Source organism: Aethalodelphis obliquidens, unplaced genomic scaffold (assembly GCF_003676395.1).
Source record: "Aethalodelphis obliquidens isolate GAN/ISIS:26980383/991018 unplaced genomic scaffold, ASM367639v1 scaffold21, whole genome shotgun sequence".
Taxonomy (NCBI): Eukaryota; Metazoa; Chordata; class Mammalia; order Artiodactyla; family Delphinidae; genus Aethalodelphis; species Aethalodelphis obliquidens.
The window spans coordinates 6,604,671-6,625,620 of record NW_020837965.1 but is presented as its reverse complement, the minus strand read 5'-3'; the positions used below and the strand labels follow the sequence as shown (position 1 = coordinate 6,625,620).

Sequence of the window (20,950 nt, the reverse complement as noted above, 5' to 3'; positions counted from 1 at the left end):
GGAGAGAGAGAGAGACAGAAAGAGAAAGAGAAAAAGAGAGAGAGAGAGAGAGAGAGAGAGAGAGAGAGAGAGAGAAATATGAAGGAAGAGTGTGAAGTGAGGAAAGGCTGAGAAGAGAAATAACAATTTTAATAGGTTAAGATCCTGTAAACACAGGAGGGGCTTAGAATTTAGTGGAAGAGACCAACTGGGAAATGGATAATTATGGTACAGATTATTAGAATAAGGAAACTGCATAGTTTAAAAATGTGATCTGGCTCTTCTTGAGGTAGCCAGGAAAGCTGTCACAGATAAAGTGAAATTTGATTTTAGCCTTGAGGAGGAAAGAATCAATGGTCTTTGTGGCAGAGCGGAAGGGAACAAAGCTCCAGCTGACTAATTTGACTTTTCTGTCTTCGTAGCTTTTCCAAAGTTCAATTTTTTATCGAGGTTTTTATCATCACCTTTTCATGACTGAAACCAGCTTCTCTGAGTGGAATATGTCTCTCTCATGTTCTAGAACGACTGAGGTAGCAGCAGCCATGAAGTGACAGTCTCATATACCTTGGGTTTGCCATTAATGAACTGTGTGGTTTTAGGCGAGTCATTTACTCTTTCCAGGCCTAAAAGGTTTAATTAGATAATCTTCCCTGTTCGCTTCCAGTTCCAAGAATTTGTGAGCCTTTAGAAAAAGACATTGGGATTGACATATATACACTAATATGTATAGAATAGATAACTGATAAGAACCAGCTGTATAAAAATAAATAAATAAAATTAAATTAAAAAAGAAAAAGAAATGAAAAAGACATTGGGTCCTCGTATTAAGGGGATTTTTACATTTCAGTGCTGGAAGTTACACTTCCCTGTTCCCCAAGGAGTAAAAGAAACATAGTTTGTGTTAATATTGCAGCTACTTTGATTTTTTTGTTATTTTTTACAAAGTAAATATTTTAGACACTTCTGATTATGCTAGAGTCAGGGCTAAAGCAGCTCTCGGCTCATTATCTGGTGTTTGTCGCTTATAGGAGTTACTGGCCCTTTAAAAAATAAAGAACAGGGCAAGAGGGCGCGGCCGAGGGACTCAGGTGCCAGCTAATTCGGCTTCTTCCGGAAAAGTCACCCCAAGGCCAGTCGTATGGCATCCTGGGAAATGCAGTTTCTTTTGTGGCCGCACTCCCCTAGTAACTCCTTGCTTTTGAGCATGAGACGGACTACAACCCCCAGAGGACCAAGTGGTAGCAGCGGGGCACTGTACACTTGCCGCGGCTGGGCGGCTAGTTCAAGTTGCCATAGCTGCGAGTCTGGGGAGAGCAGAGTCGGTTGCGTCGCTGCGTCCAGTCAGTTACACCTTCTGGGTCACTGGTGGCCGCGGGAGCCGGGTGGGGCCTCGGCAATGATCCGGCATTAAGGACCTGGGGTCCTCTTCTGTCTCAGGTACGTGCGCCCCACCGTCCCCTCGCTCTTTCTTTACCACTTCCCTATCCTGTCATAGACGTTTTAGGTCCCGCTTCCCCTCGTCCCAGGGGTGGGGACGCCAAAGCCGCCCGGAGATCTGGGGTAAGGCCGGGGATGGGTGGTGTGTGTGCTAAAGTTGGGGGAGACGGCGTGCCTGGCACCCCGACGACCCCCTCCCTCGGCGTGGGTGTCCACAGTCAGGTCCTGGTCAAGTCATGCAGGGAGTTTGAACTTCGTTCTCTTTTTGAGAGCGGCTTGTCCTGCCACTAGGAGCTGTGAAGCTTGAGCTGTCAAGGAGTTTGGCCTCATTCTGGCGTGTACTTGCCTGGCCGGGGATATAGTTGGACGTTTTGTACATGTTTTAGAGTCACAAAAATTTGCTACCCTTGGGAACGCTGTATCAATGACTTGTCTTTCCTATGCCAACATGGGAGTTGCCCCAGTGTCAGCTGTTGAACAGCCCCGTATTTGAGTTATTTCGTAGAAACACCTGACATTGAATTCCAGCTGCATCCTTTGTCGGTTTGATGAAGCTCAGTCACCGCCGCGGACATCTTGTAAAACCGCTTTGTATCCTTGTGCCAAGTGTTACGTAGAGTATCTATCTAACACAGGGCCTGGGCCATTGGGAGTGCTCAATATTAGTAATTTATTTTTATTAACTATACAGAGCTGTGCTAATAGAAACATAGTGTGAGCCACACTGCAAGGTGAAATTTTCTAGTACTCACACACACTAAACAAGTAAAAAGCTGGTGGAATTTCTTTAAGTAATTGGTTTGGCACAGTAGATCCAAAATGTTTTCATTTCCACCTGTAGTCAGTGTGAAACTTGAGATATTTTACATCCTAAAAAACTTTAAAAAAAGGTGCTAAGTATTGCATCTAGTTTACATTTATAGCACATTAGCCGCATATGGCTAGTGACTATTGTATTGGACAGCACAGATAGAAGATTAAAATTTTGGTAGTTTCATGTTGGCACAGAGAAATTTGGGGGTGTCTGTGACTCACAGAATGAAGGTAGTAGCTGCTTTGTTAAAAGAGTTAAGCATGCATCATCCCTGTGTCCTCTCTGCCATTGCATGACCTCTGGGTCAACTTGAACTCTCTTGACTGTATGTTTTGATTAAGAAATACCTTTTTTCTTGGAGTGGTTGATAGATGTATTCTCAGATATGTTTTTTCTGTGGACAACCAGCAGTTCTGTGGATAATTTTCAATGGATTCTTACTACTTTGAAAGGCATCACAAAGAACTGAGAGTATTTCTGTACACAGCTCTTAAAACCAAAGGCATTTTACTTTTACTTATTTAATTGCAATAGTAAGTGTAGGAAGAGCTGGGCAGTTTATAAAATATTTCCTTTAGGAGTGCTAGCATGTAGTTCATTTACTGGCTTGGAAATACAGTCAGGCCATTAAATTCAGAAGTAACATATTAATTTCGTTACCTGCCTTAGTTTACCCACTGAGACATGCTTAGGGATAGTATCTTTGGCTAGACTTGGGCTACAGTTCACACTGCGACATGCTCTAGCCTGCCCAAGGCATGACCAGGTATGGGCGGAAGTCACCAGTGAGGAGTATGCTGGCTGGGCACTTGGGTGTGAAGAATTCCTGTGACTTCAGTGGGTCTTTTGCATGATCCAAGGAACATTTTCTCTGTTCTCTGACTTGTTGTGATATATTCTCTGCTGTGTACACAAACTGTACATAGGATGAGCTTATTTTTATCTTGAATTGTTTAAAAAAAATTAAGGTTGTGGGTGTGTTTTACTCCTTGTTTCATTTATCTGTAGGTGGTTTGGGGAAAGTGTAGGGGCAACCAAGATCATCCATTTGACTAGGCCTTTTGCCCTGAACCTCATGAAGAAATGATAGGAGGCAGACTTACGTGCCTAAGAAGAGCACTGAGCTCAGAGGACAGCAACACAGAGTTTTGGGGGTGTGCTTTGTAAGTATGCTTCCTCTCTGAGTTTATGAGATAACATATTTTTGCATATTTATAGTGGAAAAGAATATGGCAACAAATAGGCTTGTAAGGAGCAAGAAACCCCTTTCTAACATGCAGTATCACAATTAAATAGGATGGTTGTACATGCAGTGTTACAAAAATTCAGAGGAACGAACTAGATACCTTAATAAAAGCAATAATAATGCACCTGCTTCTATTAGACAAGTATTTGAGAACCTATTTTGTCTCAGGCCCTGTATAGGTACCTTTTACATGTTGTATATAATACATTTATTATCCTTCTGTTTATTTTAGAAATGAGGCAATTGAGGCTCAGATAGGTTATTTGGTTTGCTTGGATTCTGCAGCCAAAAGAGTGGTCTTCATCCCCAGGTCTTCTGACTGTAAATCCCAGTCCTGCCCACTACACAGAGGCCACATTGTGGTCTCTGATTGCCCTCTAATAGGGTTTGATTTGCGGTTAGTATTTTTATATTGTGTACCATATAAGCCACGTTTCTTGTTATTCATCTCTTTAAATATTCAAAGGCTTCTATTATCTTTCTTAGTTTTTTTTTCAAGATATCAATATAATGGTCTTTATGTTATTATTGAGGTAAGCGGTAACTGTATCTGTGATTTCTATAAGTGTATGTATGCAACATAAATTGTCATTGATAATCAAGAGGATAGTATTAACTCAGGTTTTGCATCATAGATTTAAAATTCGGGACACTTTAGCATTTTCACGTTTCATTTAGATAAAGGGCACTTAAACATGTAGGGAAGACCGATTGGGGTCTTGTAATAACACTTTGTTTAAGATAAATGTGTAAAAGGTTCTTAGAATGAAAGAATATTAGAGCTGGAGGGGCCTGTTAGGATAATTTAGTCCAGAAATTTTCAACTGCAGTCTTAACACATTTGGGAGTAATATATAAATAACCTAGAGTAGATTCACTGTAATCCATGTAATAATGTCACTGGGTTGATTCTAATATGAAATGTTTCAATATATTCCTACTATTCTGTAGTGTTTTTCTTTCTTGTAATAATGTACATATAAAATTTTACCTTGTCTCTTTTAACTGCTACATAGTATCCCAAATGACTAGATACATTTAATGTATCCCTTATCAGTGGATTTGTGGTTTTTTTTTTTTACTACTATAAATAATTCTGCCATGAAGCTCTTTTACCGACATCTACATCTAAGGGTATACATACATCTTATACATACATCTCCTTTTGTTTTTCTTAGGGATATAGTTATAGAAGTAGAATCTCTGGGTCAAAACATGTGCATATTACTTATTTTTACTTGCCAGATTGTTCTTTAGAAAAGCTATCCTAGTTAATATTCTTACAGCAAGGTGTGCCCTTGGTGGTGAGAACTTTTTTTCACAGGTACAAAACAGATAAAAAGGAATATCATTACTTTAATTTGTAATTCTTTAATTAGTGAAATAGAATATATTACATGTATTCTGTGAATTGCCTGTTTATCCTGTGGACCTTTTACTACTGGAATGTTCTTTTTTCTATTTTTTTAAAGAGATGATAAATTCTTTGGTTTTCATATAATCCAAATATTTTTCTGAGTTTTTACTTTAGTTCTTCAACCTTGTTTCTGGTGTCTTATTAATAATTATGAATGATGCTAAGAGGCTTATCAGGTCTTTATCAGATATTTAGCACCTCCCTGAAATTCATATAACCCTTGATATATATCTGTACAATACTGGTACTTGGATTGTTTGGGAGATGGGAGTATTTGTGGTTACATGAATCCATTTAGCTGATGAACATTTAAAATCTACTTTATGAACAGTGTTTGCCATGAAACAGGTACTCATGAATGAATGAGCTCATAGATGAATGAATAGGTGAATTAAGGCTAAGCCTGAACTAGGCTTTTAGTGAAGACAGACTTCTTGGAAGAAGTGAACTCTGATTATTTAAAAAGAAAGAGGGACTTCCCTGGTGGCACAGTGGTTAAGAATCGGCCTGCCAATGCAGGGGACACAGGTTCGAGTCCTAGTCCGGGAAGATCCTGCATGCCGCGGAGCAACTAAGTCCGTGCGCCACAATTACTGAGCCTGTGTTCTAGAGCCTGCGAGCCAAAACGACTGAGCCCGTGTGCTGCAAATACTGAAGCCCACGTGCCTAGAGCCCGTGCTCCACCACCGCAATGAGAAGGCTGCGCACTGCAAGGAAGAGGTAGCCCCCACTCGCCGCAACTAGAGAAAGCCCGCGTGCAGCAACAAAGACCCAATGCAGCTGAAAATAAATACATAAATTTATTTAAAAAAAGTTAAATTAAAAAAAGAAGAGATAATTTTATAGATTGTAGGAAGAAGGAAAAAGCTCGATGGCGGGAGAGTGAAGGCTTTAAAATGGCAAAAACGGGTTAGCTTATGAGTGGTAATTGGTACATTAAAACAGTACTGAGAATGGACACAGATAGTAAAGAGCCTAGGTAATTTGGAGTGTGTAGAGCTTTATAGTACCAATAAATAATAATTGATGAATGTAGTAGCTGCAAATAGCAATGAGAAAGTGATTTGCAATAATTCAAGCAGACCTAGGTTTGATTCAGTTATAAGTTTTAACACATTCAAATGAATTTGAAATGATTATCCTTGTTTACTCTAAAGACATATCAAGTATTCATATTTATACCGTTTTGCAGTTCAATCCATATTGTCTGAGGACTTAAGATAATTAATCTAGGCTATTTACTGCAAAAATTATTTCATCCAACAATTATTTAATTAGAATCACCAATTGCAAAGTCCTGTACTTTGAAATTTGTCTCTGGATTAATCAGACAGTGTAATAAGGAGAAGTTAATTGTAAATTCATTAAAAAATATTCCAGCTACACACCAGGCGCTATGGTCGGTGTTGAAATACAGCCATGAACAAAGTAAATGGAGTCTATGATGAGATTTAGAGACTAGAAGGGAGACAGACAAGTAAACAGCCAGTTAGCTATGTCTGGGCTGTGAGGAGTTGGTGTCCAAGGTGGGCTCTTGGCCCAGGGTTAAGGTGGGGGCAGTGAAGGAAGGCTTTCTAGAGGAAGTTTCCTCTGAACTGAGACTTGAAGGACAAGTAAGAGTTAGCCAAAGGAAAAGGAGTGAAAAGAATGTTCTAGGTGGTGAATCCAGCATAGGTATAATGGTGAGATGAGCATAACATATTTGAGAAATTGAAAAAGATTCTGTGGCAGGAATAATTACATACTATGGACATGTTTAATTATTGTCTTGCTATAAGTAGAGAACTATAAGTATGCAGACAGAGAAAAGATCACTTCTGGCTGGAGATGGAAGGCTTCGCTGAGATTGTATTATTTGACCTTTACCTGGAAAGATGGGTGGAATTTATATAGGTGGCAATGGTCGACAGCAGACGGCATTTCAGTCAGACCTAATGGCATTAGTGAGGGATGGAAGTGGTAGGAGAATAGCTGGTGTAATAGCTAAATGTAGGCCTTATATTTTCTATGATTCTTTCGTTAAGAGAAGGGTGGCTTGATTAGGGTCTTGAATTCCTGATTCAAGAACCTAGACTCAATCACATGGGCAGTGGAGTGTCAGTGAAGGTTGGAATGGACAGAAAAAGACTCAGAGAAACCATTATAGTGGCTAGTAATGAGTTAAGAAAAGTCCTGAATTATGAATGGCGCTGGTGGTAATGAGAAGGGATACATACATGGTTAGGAATCTGGGCCTTGAAGAAAGGCTCACGACTCGGCTCTGCTGTTGGAAGCTGTGTAACCTTGGGTACCTCACCTAGCTTCTTTAAGCCTCTTCTCTACATATCATGATGACAATGGTACTTTGTAGGCTTATTGTCATAGAGCAAGCTGTAATGTTAGAGCATTAGCTATTCAGCATTATTATTTCAACTTTCGTTTTTTGAAAGTTTTTAAAATTGAGGTTCTTAAGTGGAGTTTACATCCATGTACTTGCAGTAATTCAGTGTTTCAATGTAACTGGTTTTATATGATATTGAGCTGTATTTTATTATAGTTGGATTCCTTTCTAATTCTATATCTTTAAAATTTTTATGTATACATTTAAAAATATTAAAGGAAACAGTTCATGGTACAAAGTATGCCAATCACCTTTTAAAAAAAATTAGAAGTTTTTGTTATATCTTGGAAAGAATATATACATCATTCTTTTTACCCACTTTAAAAATTAAGAATAAAAAATACCAAACTCTTGAGTAATCATATTTGTGAGTACAGTAAAAAAGTGTTCCAGTTCATTATTATAGAAGAGTTAAAGGGAGATCTAAAGATATAAAGTAAAAGAAGAGTGGGGGAAGAAAGAAATATGGGATTTGAGAAAGAGTGGAGGAAAAATATTCATAATACTTTTTTTTTTTAAGTTTAAGGCTTTAGGATATGATTTCTGGAAAAAAAAAAAGGGAATGCTTTTCGGCTTGAAAGAGGTTGTAAATATTCCTAATACGAGACAGGATTATTTAAAACTCATCTTAAAATAGCTGTAGAAAATTGGATGTATAGCAGATTTACATAGTATTAATACTTTATTATCTTATACTGTATTCATTATATAAACCTTTAGTTCTGAGTAAATGGGTACATATGGAATAGTTTGGCCTTAAATGCATTGGTTGTGTGTGTATAGTGGGGGGAATGGATCATAAGAAATATGGTAGGGAAGGACAAAAGAACCCCCAGACATTTCAGTGATTGGACAATGTATTTGGAATTTACACAGTTCTTTTGCATCTAAGAATGCTGTGGAAAGGCACTGGCTTAGAGACACAAGATCTAGGTTCCAGTTCTGTTGTTGTAACTTTATCAAAGCAATCATGGATAAGTATTTTACTTAAAACTTTGTTTTCCTTTAGCAACAAAAGTAAAGGGTTGTAATTATACCAACTTTATAGGATTCAGGTGGAGATCAAAAGAGAAAATGCTAATGAAAATTCTTTGTAAGCTATAAAGTAATATGCAAATTTAAGGTATAAATAGCAATAAGAAATATTTCCCTTTCTTAAAATTTTTAATGTTGTTTTGTTCACTAGGAAAGTCAAGAGGAGTTTCTGTTTCTACTTGAAAAACTAATAGGAAGAAAACAAATAAGCTTTATAATACACTTAAGAAATAGTATGTTTCTTTTCTTTTTTTTTTTTTTTTTGCAGTATGCGGGCCTCTCACTGTTGTGGCCTCTCCCATTGTGGAGCACAGGCTCCTGACGCGCAGGTTCAGTGGCCATGGCTCACGGGCCCAGCCGCTCTGCGGTATGTGGGATCTTCCCAGACCGGGGCACAAACCCGTGTCCCCTGCATCGGCAGGCGGACTCTCGACCACTGCACCACCAGGGAAGCCCGTATGTTTCTTTTGAAAACCTTAACGTTACAGGGAACAAATAAATAGCTCCAACTGATATTTATGATTACTTTCTCAAAAATTGGTGGCCTGTCACTTGTTATATCAATTGTTAATGCTTATTTTGTGCATCCTAGTATGAACCTGTCCTTTTTTGCTTCTACGGTTAGAAGAGGCTGAAACCAACCTGTTTTCTCAAGGAGAGCAGGCTCGAGAGGAAACGTCAGGAAATTAACCATCTTCTGAACCAAATCAAATGACTTACTAGTAACCTATATATATCAGTTGGCCTTTACTGCATAATAAATAAAACCTTGCCGGTATACAACAGTACACTTTGTCTGCTTATCTTGGCTAGACTCATTTGTTTGAGCTCAGCTGTCTGGTCTGCTGATCCAAGCTGGAAGCCACTGGGGCAACCACGTTTCCCACACCTTCCAGTGGGATAGCGTGGGCATGTCCTCATGGTGATGGAAGAGTTGTGGGGGAGTAGGTTCCAGTGCGTAATCCCATTTCAAGCATCTGCTTGTGCCATGTCAGCGAAAATCCAATTGGCCAAAGTAGGTCAAATAGCTGAGCTCAGAGACAGGGGGTAACTCTACCTATGGTGGGAGGGCAGTGCATCTTGGGAGGGGTGAAGAATTGGAGCCAGATTATGCAAGGTACAACACTGTTCTGCATTTAATTTCTTCTATATACAATAGTGTGAAAACATTCTAAGTAGTTTGCTGAAAATCAAGTCCTTATGCTCAATGCTTGTATCTTGTTCTGGTTTTACAGTGTATAGGCATGGCTAATATCGAAGCTGTATTACTCAATATTTCCCTTCTGGTCTGTAGAGGAAAGCATTATCTTTCGAGCATTTAACATTGATTAATTCTTCACAGCTGAATTGCTCATTTTTAACTGGAGAATGAGGCTGATAAACTTCCTTTGTCTTGGTTCTTTATCCAAAATAGGGTTACAAACTCAACTGCTAATTGGGTAACACACTGCTGAAGCAGGCCCAGTGGGGACTGCAAAGGGCAAAGGGCAAGAGGAAGGTACATGACAAACTCCAGGGCAGCCACTATTTACGTCTGTGTCGCCATGGGAGAATTCATCCCCAGTGTTGCCAGATCTTTGGATTTTCTAGAAAAACTGGAAATTAGATTTTTTATGTGAAGTCTCTTTGTTTTCAAATTAAGGTTTTAAGGTAACACAATGAGTGTTATTTAAAAATACATATTGGTTGGCTGGATTTGGTCTATAGTTCTCCACTTTTCATCCTCTGATTTAAACAGAATGGTGTTAGAAACTCGGGGATCCTAGCTCTGTCTTTGCCCAGGCTGATCTCTTGCCCAATCTGGAACAGTTTGGACAATTATTAGGGGTTGGCTGCACCCCTAGAGGGCTGCATTATTGTCTGCTGTTTCGGGAATAGTGTAGTTTGTATTTATTTTTTATCTGTCAGCAAATAGAGAGAGTACAATTCTAGGGCTTAACTACAAGTAAGAAATCCATCTTCTGTTTGTTAGCATCCATTTGTTTTTTTTTTTCTCTTGGGCTTTTGTTTATTGTTTTTTATCTTGACATGTTTTAATTTAATTTTTTAAACTGCCTCATTTATTTTAGAAGTATGTGTAGGTGTAAGAGTCTAAAATATCTGTGAGACAGGGAAAGAGTTGTTAAGTAACTTTATTTTCTTTTAAAACTGCACTAATTTTTAACAACTGGCAGATATATAATCAAGCAGCTACTAGTTTTATCTCCATGTCTGAGTAAACAGTCATTTTGTATGCCACATAGCCTTTTCCAGAAATGCCCCTGCCCCCTGCTTGATGGGTCCTGGTCCATGTGACTCTGCCCTCTTAACTCCAGCAAGGGGAGCAAAATGGAGCCCGGGGGCTGAGTCCTCCTGGCATCATCCATGGAGTAGAGGTATGTGTGTGTGAGAGAGATAGAGGAAGGGAGGGAGGGAGGAAGGAGGAGAGACGAAGAGAGGAAATGGATGGCAACAACAGGAATAAGTGGAACATACAATAAAAAATCAAATCTAGTGTATTTGGAATATAGTATATGTATGTTAGTATACATATATACTTAATTCTGTAAATCAGATCTCAACTGGGAATGATTTTACTCACCCACTCACCCACCCATTCCTGCCCAGGGGATATTTAGGAATATCCGGAGATAGTTTTATAGCCATGCCCTGGTGGAAGGATGGGAGAGCTCTGCTTATTTGTCTCTTCTCTAGTTCCTCTGAGACAGATGGTTTTTAACTGAATCTCGTTTCTTTGTCTCATCCATCTGTCAAACTTCTTCTCATCCTTCCAGATGGGTGGAAAGATCCTAACCTGACTCCCCTGGCATTTTGTCCTGTTACTTAGTTCACCATATATAGAACTTTTACAAGTCTTTCTCTCCCATCATGGACTGTGACTTACTTACTTTCATCTTTCATTTTTGATGTAGTGACGATTCAGTAAATGACGAATGCATGAATCTGTTGTACCTCTTTGATTCTGTTCCTGTGGCTTATATTATCTCCTGGCTTAACTGAGAACTAGCTACTGGACTGGACAGTTGACTTGGATCTTTTTTTGTGAGGAGACTAGCAGTCCTCATTATGTTTAATTTTATTCCCCAACAAAAGATAATAAATTCAAATTGTAACATTACAATAAAACATTTAATTATTCAGTAGCAGGGCAAGACACATTATAATTAGCTCCCTCTTATGCGTCCTCGTATAGGTGGTAATAGATGCTGTTGAGTAGCCCAAGCAGTCTTAAGCTAAAGATTTGGCATGAGATCTCAACCACTCTGTCACCTTGGAAAATGTCCCCGCCACATGCAGCTGGCCTTGGGTTGTGGGCAGTTGATGACTTGACGTTTGGTGTTCTTGATTCACTCTCAGTCCAGCGGATCTCCTCCGAGTGCCAGGTGTGTTAGAGTTCTGGGCCTTGTGGTGTCAACAGTGAATACGTAGAGTAAATGCCTCCCCTCGTAGAACTTACATGAGGACTGGAACAAAATCCACACTTCTCTCAGCCTTGAAGCTCTCCATGTGCTGTCCCTAGCCTGCTTCTCAGACTTCATCCCATGCCACCTTACTCCTTGCTCTCTGTGCTCCTGCCTTTTGCTGTTTCTCAAACCTGCCAAACTCCTTCCTACTTCATGTGCTCTGCATTTGCTCTTCCGCCTGTCTAGAATTCAGTTCCCCCCAGATGTCCGTGTGACTGGTTCCTTCTCATCATTAAGTTCTCTGATTATGAGACCCCTGTCCTGACCACTTTTCTCTAAAAAAGCTCTCCCAATCCCAGTTACTCTTAAATATTCTATTTTCAATTTTAGTTTTACTGGAGTATAGTTGATTTACAATGTTGTGTTAGTTTCCGGTGTACAGCAAAGTGAGCCAGTTATACATATACATATATTCATTCTTTTTTAGATTCTCATATAGGTTATCACAGAATATTGAGTCAAGTTCCCTGTGCTATACAGTAGGTCCTTGTTGGTTATCTGTCTTATATATAGTTGTGTGTGTGTGTGTGTGTGTGTGTGTGTGTGTGTGTGTGTGTGTGTTCATCTCAAGCTCCTGACTTATCCCTCCCTGCCATGTTTCCCCTTTGGTAACCATAAGTTTGTTTTCAATATCTATAAGTCTGTTTCTGTTTTGTAAATAAGGTCATTTGTATCTTTTTTTAAAAAATTTGATGCCACATATGAGTGATATCATATATTTGTCTTTCTCTGTCTGACTTACTTCACCTAGTATGATAATCTCTAGGTCCATCCACATTGCTGAAAATGGCATTATTTCATTCTTTTTTATGGCCGAGTAAAATTCCATTGTATATATGTACCACATCTTCTTTATCCATTCCTCTGGTGATGGACATTTCAGTTGCTTCCATGTCTTGGCTTTTGTAAATAGTGCTGCAGTGAACATTGGGATGCATGTATTCTTTCGGATTATGGGTTTCTTTGGATATGCCCAGAAATGGGATTGCTTGATCATAGGTAGTTCTATTTTTAGTTTTTTAAGGAACCTCCATACTGTTCTCCATAGCAGTTGTGCCAATTTACATTCCCACCAACAGTGCAAGAGGGTCCCCTTTTCTCCACATCGTCTCCAGCATTTGTTGTTTGTAGACTTTTTGATGATACCCATCCTGACCTGTGTGAGGTGATACCTAATTGTCATTTTGATTTGCATTTCTCTGATAATTAGTGATGTTGAGCATCTTTTTGTGTGCTTTTTGGCCCTCTGTATGTCTTCTTTGGAGAAATGTCTATTTAGATCTTCTGCCCATTTTTTAATTGGGTTGTTTGTTTTTTTGACATAGAGCTGCATGAGCCATTTGTATATTTTGGAGATTAACCCCTTGTTGGTCTTTTTGTTTGAAAATATTTTCTCCTATTCTGTGGGCTGTCTTTTCATTTTGTTTATGCTTTCTTTTGCTGTGTAGATGCTTTTAAGTTTAATTAGGCCCCATTTGTCTATTTTTGTTCTTATTTTCATTACCCTAGGACAGCAGTCCCAACCTTTTTGGCACCAGGGACCGGTTTCACGGAAGACAATTTTTCTATGGACCAGGGCAGGGGGGATGGTTTCAGGATGATTCAAGCTCATTACATTAATTTGCACTTTATTTCTATTATTATTACATTGTAATATATAATGAAATAATTATACAACTCACCATAATGCAGAATCAGTGGGAGCCCTGAGCTTGTATTCACTTGCCACTCACTGATAGGGTTTTGATATGAGTCTGCAAACAATTGATTTGTTATGGTCTCCATGCAGTCAAACCTCTCTGCTAATGATAATCTGTATTTGCAGCTGTTCCCCAGTGCTAGCATCACTGCCTCAGCTCCACCTCAGATCATCAGGCATTAGATTTTCATAAGGAGTGTGCAATCTAGATCGCACACATGCGCAGTTCACAGTAGGGTTCACGCTCCTATGAGAATCTAATGCTGCTGCTGATCTGACAGGAGGCGGAGCCCAGGCGGTAATGTGAGCGATGGGGAGTGGCCGTAAATACAGACGAAGCTTTGCTCACTCACCCGACGCTCACCTCCTGCTGTGTGGCCTGGTTCCTAACAGGCCATGGACTGTCTGGGGGTTGGGGACCCCTGCTCTAGGATGTCGATCAAAAAAGATATTGCTGCGATTTATGTCAAAGAGTGTTCTGCCTATGTTTTCCTCTAAGAGTTCTATAGTGTCCAGCCTTACATTTAGGTCTTTGATCCATTTTGAGTTTATTTTTTTGTATGGTGTTAGAGAATGTTCTAATTTCATTCTTTTATGTGTAGCTGTCTAGTTTTCCCAGCACCACTTATTGAAGAGAATGTCTTTCCTCCATTGTATATTCTTGCCTCCTTTGTTGTAGATTAATTGACCATTGGTGTGTGAGTTTATTTCTGGACTTTCTGTCCTGTTCCATTGATTTGTATTTCTGTTTTTGTGCCGGTACCATACTGTTTTGATTACTGTAGCTTTATAGTATTGTCTGAAGCCAGGGAGTTGGATTCCTCCAGCTCCATTTTTCTTTCTCAGGATAGCTTTGGTTATTTGGGGTCTTTTGTGTCTCCATATAAATTAAAAAATTTTTTGTTCTAGTTCTGTGAAAAATGCCATTGGTAATTTGATAGGGATTGTATTGAATCTGTAGATTGCCTTGGGTAGTGCAGTCATTTTGACAGTATTGATTCTTCCAATCTAACTTTGATCTTATATGAATTTACCAAAAGGGTTTGAGGAGATTAAGTTACAGAGGAGGACTGACATAAAGAAGACAGATACAGGTGATAATTGTTTGTACATGGTAATCTCTGCTGGTTTGTTAACTTTTTCTCTTGAAGGATGAGGCAATCACACGTCCTACAGCTATTGAAACAGTGAGAAATGTATTAAAAATTTTGAACTTGGTTAGTGATTAGGCTTAAAATACACTCCCTAGCTCCCCTGACCTCCTTTAAATATCAGCATCATTACCTTGAATATGTTCTTTGAGGACAGCTGCCTTGGACAGGGACGTTTAAGGCACTTGGAGGCCACAGAGGCAATCACCTCTTTAACATGCACTAGTCAGCCTTTGTGACACATCACCCCTGATGCTGGTTGCTTATCTTTTATGGACCAGCTTGCAAATCCTAATTGTTTTAAACTGGCTCTGAGGAAAAGAGGCTTGAGAATCAATAAATTACAGCTCTCATACATACAAATGTGCATCATTATAATGAAGACAATCTGATGGCTCTTTAGGTCAAATAAAAAAGGAGGTGGACTTGAAAGTTTGTAAAGACTCACTGCAAGTTCTCTTATTAAAGGGTTGAAATTACAGGGCTGAATGCAGTTTTCTTCTCTTGCAGTGTTCAGGTTTGCATATGGGCATTTGTTTTTGATGGATAGATCCTCAGTGGGAGAGAATTGATGAAGGGTTCATTACTTGCTCTGGTGGCCGTATGTCTTCGTTATAAGGTTCATTAAGGCAGAAACAACAATATTTATGCCTTTAAATACTGATGTGTTGGGAGCAGCTAAATAAACTATTCTAAGAATTGTACCATCTGTTTTCAGACCCAGAGCTTTCTCTAAGTCTCTGGAGACTTTCACCCAAGGTCACCCATCTTAGTCCTCTCCAGAGTCTTGGAAGAAGCTCAGCATCTGAAAAGCAGACAATGTAAATAGTACTGCTTTCCCATCAATGGTAAATTTTGTTGTACCAGTAGGTGGTAGTAAGCTGCAGAGAGTATTTACTGCTTTTCCTCCAGTTAAAGGAAATGCCTTTCTCACATTTAACCAGGATTTAGGTGATTCAGTTTCTTTAAATTGTTCTTTAAGAGTTCTTTAATCATTCTTCAAATTTAGCAATTCTTTTCTTTTGTCAACAAACATCATGCTGAAATTTCTTATGGTAATAAGAATGCATTTCTAATTCAACTGAACTTTTTTCTTTTAACTCTTTAAAAATAATGATGAAGATTTTTCTTGAGCATACTAGGTGTTTTTCTACTAGTTTTAATAATTCTTCTTTGGAATTCAAATTGTAGTAATGATTAAATATCATTCATGAACCACTTTAAATTTGTTTTCCAAAGCAGAATTTGATTGCATAAGCCATGCCAGTACACATTAATATATTTTCACATAGTCCTTCAATTTTTAAGTTCATTCCAGTATTTAGGATGTTTAAGAGAATCATTTTTTGAATCTAATGACTGTCGTTCAACAAAATTGCAAAGAAAGAATCATACATAATTAAAAAAAAAATCATTCTTTTAGCTCACAAACTCATGATAAATGGTTTCTTTGGCCAGCCAGTACTCTTCAGTATGAAACATTAGAGATTGTCATTGAAATCCTAATTCTTTAGCTCATTGGTGAGAACTGGTGACATGACCCTACCTAGATAGATGTTAGGAGACTAGGAAGAATGGTCAGGTAAGTTGCCAGGAAGGAAAAGGAAACAGCTGCTAGGAAAAAGGGGGTTCTGAATGTATAGCTTTTATTTAAACACATTTTCCAGGTTGTCAACTTGTTATTAACCTGCTATCTCTGAAGGGGATCTTTATATTTGTTTTTCTTTCTTTTAACTATATATTTTTCTTTCTGATTAGTCAATCATTGTAGAAAATTCAGGAAGGATAGGAATGTTTAAAAAATAGAAATCGGCTGTAAACTCTACATGGTAAATACGTATAGTTTTATTTTCTTCCCCTTTTGTCATTGTCCTTTCCTGCTCCTCTAAATTGGTATATGGGTAATTTGCATTCACATACAGACATCATATAATGTTTATTACAAAATTGGGATTCATACTTTTATCCCTTGCATTGCTGTTTAATGTCTCCAGAAACAGGGTTTTAATGTCTGTGTACTGTTCTACTACCTGTATGTACTGTGTTTTAACCATTCTCTTATAATTTGAAATATAAGTTGTTTTTATTTTCCCTGTATTATCACTTCTCAGTAAATATCCTTATATATAAATTTCTGTATGTATTTCAGATGATTTTGTTAGGGGAAATTTTGGAAGTGTAGTTGGTAGGTTAAATGTACAAACTGCTGACATAACAGACAACTTATATCAACTTACACGTATCCAGTAGGAGAGGTTAGGAGTGTTCCTTCCCCTACAACCTGGCTAACATAGACATAATTATTTAAAGGAAAACAAGTTAATGGGCTAGAAAAGCATCTCACTGATAATTTATATTTCTTAGGTTTTAGATAGAACAGTTTTGCATGGCCATGCATATTTGTTTTTTTTTATGTTACTGCTCAGTATGCTTTTATCAACATGGAATGAATCTAATACTTTGGGCACAATTTCACTGGGGGGAAGATTTTCAGAGGCCTGAAAATCTTATTTTCATTAATGCCACTGATATTAGGGTAAACAGTACTTTTTTAAAATTAATTTTTTACTTGTAGTATGAAATAGTACATTCTTAATGGTCAGTGAAGAGTGTATAATTGGCGCTTACTGTTTTGTGCTTCTCTTCTTAGTTATCTTAAGGAGCTCTTGGGAACTATCTTCATGGGCCAACTCTAGTGGCCAATCCTTTCTCATTTGTTTCTCTTTTCCTCCATCAACTCCATGTCTGGGGAGTGGAGGTGTTGGCTGACTGGCATCTTTTGGTAAGATTGGACCTCTGCCACCATATCTGCCTTCTGCTTTGTGACGTTTAGGGTCAGGTGCTCTCTCTGTTACCTATGAGAGGCGTGTTTGACCTTTTGAATTGTCAGTAATAGTTTTAGAAAGTGCTAAGTTTTTATCAACAGTAAAATACTAATCTAATTTCTATTTTTTATTATAATCAGATTCTTTAATGTCTTTAAAGTCCTTCAACCCTTATGACACGTAATTGAAGTCCTTTCATATGCTATAAAAGTGAATGTTTCATAAGCTATTAAAAAAAACCATGCAAAATTCTCAGATATATCTCACCTTAAAATCTTGATATTTCTACAGGAGTTCCATCAGATGCAGGAGTTTGAAAATCTTTTATTGCTCAAAGTAATTGAAATTAAAAGCTGAAGACTTTTGTGTGAAATAGTGAAATTCATTCTGGAAAGTGTGATTTTTTTCTTATTAAAAGTATGTAATCCTTAATAGGGGTGAGAGGTTTTTCTTTTTTAATGTGACAATTACAAATAATTTAGTTAATGCTGTTGTTAATTTTGTGTAATGCTGCTAAGATTTTCTGTTTTAAATTCATATATCCCATGTCTTTACTTGTTAATATTTATCAACTGATTATAATGTGTTTTCCATTAAGAAAGACTGCAAGGTACATATACCTGCGGTAAAAGTATAGAAGTGTGGTGTGGAAAGTTAAACACAAAATCATTCTGGTAGTTATCCCAGGGGAGGTGGGACAGGAGTAGTACTGGGTGGAGGGTAGTGTGAGAGGGTACTAAGACTTTATTTATAGCGTTCTAAATATTTTATTAAAAATATTAGAAGCACACGTGTCAGAATGGGAAATAACAATATTAAGAATATATTCTTTAAAATAATAGGGAAATAAGGTGATAGAAATAGAATAAAGAAGACAGAAATAGAAAAGAATAATAATAACATTCTAGGTAGTAGATGCATGCTTGTTATATTAGTCTCTACTATTTTATATTTTAAATATTTTCTCAAATTTTAAAAAATAACCATAAAATTTTCAGTTATCACTGTTTGTAGTCAAATTGAAACTCAGACTGTCTGCTCATTAGATGAGTCTGATACAGCATTTATATCCATTGAAGTTGTGTGTAGATAACTGATTATTATTAAAAGTTTGGTACTCAAAAAAATCAGGTTGTCTCATAGATGGTTATCTTGTTTCCTGCTCTCACCAGTAGCCATTATAGTTAACATCTGGTTTCCAATGTTACCTTTTTATTCTGCGTGGTATCCTAACTCCAATTTAGTTTCCAGAATTTTGACTTATTAAAATGATATTCATTATACTTTTAGATACAAAACTTTGACAGATCCAGGCATAATTATTATTTTCCATTATACAAGAAGTAGAAAGAACAGGAAATAAAAACCCCTTTACTCTGAGGCCAATGATTTGATTTGTTTTTAAGGCTCTTTATTATATGCAGCATAGATATGTCACTTAGTTTTTTTCCTGGTGCCTAATACAGATTTCATATTGCTACGTGATTCCCAGCCTCCCTCATTTTGATATTTTTATGCTTAAATGAAATGAGAGGGGGTTGAAGAGGCTGTAGACAACATGTGAACCATGGCCTGCTGCTGCCTGTAATGATTTTTACTAACTGTTAAGATTGTTCGTAAGTAGTGTTTAGGGGACAGCAGAGCAAAGTAGAATGAAAAGAATACTGAAGGTAGAGAAGCCTGGCTGAATCCTGGGTCTGCATCCTTGGTCTGCTACTTAAAATCATTATATGGTGTTGGACTTGTTACTTAACAGCTCCCCCTCAGCATCCTCGATAGATTAGGGGTTAACTGCCCATTTTAATAAGTTATTATGAGAATTAAGTTGGATTGTGTGAGCATCTATATAGTACTTAGCGTTGTAGCAGGCTCTCAGAAAATGTTGATTTTTCCTGTTTTCACTAATGGAAAATGTTGGAAAGTACATTTACATAGAGCAAACGATTTTAGGTCATGTGGCATACATAGATTTATGGGTGTGCTCACATGAGTGCGCACAGGTGTGCAGAGACACACACACACACACACACACACACACACACACACACACACACACACCGTGATTTCCTAAGTATAAAGGTGAACTTTACATTTAAGATTTCTTCTTAAGTTTATTCTTTCGGATTTAAACAGTTGTGATCCTCCAAAATCATAGCCAACAGTTGCTTCAGCCTGTTTCTTGTTCATGTTTTTTGATGTTAGAGAGCTACATCGTGGGCACTGTACCTTTGTACTTCTAGACAGGGGAAGGGGGCGAGAACCAGAGAAGAGAGGTGAGGAAGGAAGTTGAGAGACCTGGGCAGAGGAGAGGCTCGAGTGTGACAGGTGTTTGCTAGCCCTGTCTCAGCCAGTTTGAAGAAGTTGGATGTTCCGTTGACTCTTTTCCTGGTGCTACAAGGACAGACTGTATTTCACTTTGAAAAACCTAAACTCACAGCAAGCTTCCTTGCTTATCTTTTTATTTAGTTTTATTTTATTTAATATTTTAAAAACATGACTACTTTCATTAAATGCTCGAGAATCTATACATATTTAGCAAATTCCCTTTATCTTGGCTTTAGATGTATGGTCATGTACTTCCCAGATGCATTCAGAATAAAGATCTAAAAATTTCAGAATATTCTTGATTATTAAAGAGAGGTTTCATCATACTGTATTTCAAAGGCCAGAAAACTGGCCATATAGATTTTAGGAAGATTATAACAATTAATGTTAAAATAAAGATTATGTTAACCTTCTATTAAGCAGAAAATGAAATTATTGGAATACTCAAACTTTCACTTTTGATAATTGAATTTTCTCTGATGCTTCTTTGTTACAAATATATTTCATTTCTTCAATTTCTATAAAAGGTATTCTGAAACTTTTGAGATCGTCTTGCATGAAATAGTTTTCTTTTGCATTAGATTGAAAATCGAGGTAAGGATGGGAGGAAAGCATATTTAGAGACTTTTCTACTGATGACATTATATTCAGGATGTTTGGCTTTCTGTTTTGGTGGAGATGTTGAAGATTCCATCTTCTCACACACTTGTTATTGTAGAGTTTGTACCTCTACTACTGCATTTGTTCAATTCTACTATATTTTAAATTAAGGTGTATGAGAGTGTTCACTGTACAGTGAATGGAATTCTTTTATTTTAGGTCATTCTCTGTGTGTTGTATTTTTGTTTAAAGATGCACATGTTCTCATAGCTTAGTAGAATGGACATCAGACTAGGGCTTCCCTGGCAGTGCAGTGGTTAAGAATCCACCTGCCTATGAAGGGGACGTGGGTTCGAGCCATGGTCGGGGAAGATCCTATATGCCGCGGAGCAACTAAGCCTGCGCTCCACAACTACTGAGCCTGTGCTCTACAGCCCGTGAGCCACAACCACTGAGCCTGTGCACCACAGCTACTGAAGCCTGTGCACCTAGAGCCCATGCTCTGCAACAAGAGAAGCCACCGCAATGAGAAGCCTGCACACCGCAACAAAGAGTAGGTCCCGCTCGCTGCAACTAGA

General features: G+C 38.0%; 1 protein-coding gene across 5 annotated transcripts in view; it reads left to right on the top strand.

The window, feature by feature from the left end:
* Nucleotides 1-1,258: 1,258 nt before the first annotated feature.
* Nucleotides 1,259-20,950, top strand: part of CEP128 (centrosomal protein 128) — a 438,638-nt gene continuing 418,946 nt past the window's right edge. For 3 of the 5 annotated variants that reach the window (XM_027120215.1, XM_027120217.1, XM_027120218.1), the window contains exons 1-2: nucleotides 1,275-1,416; nucleotides 3,239-3,393. The gene's annotated coding sequence lies outside the window, so the exon portion shown is untranslated. Of the gene's footprint in view, nucleotides 1,417-3,238; nucleotides 3,394-20,950 lie in introns of all 5 variants that reach the window. The other 2 variants (XM_027120219.1, XM_027120216.1) reach the window with 2 other exon arrangements.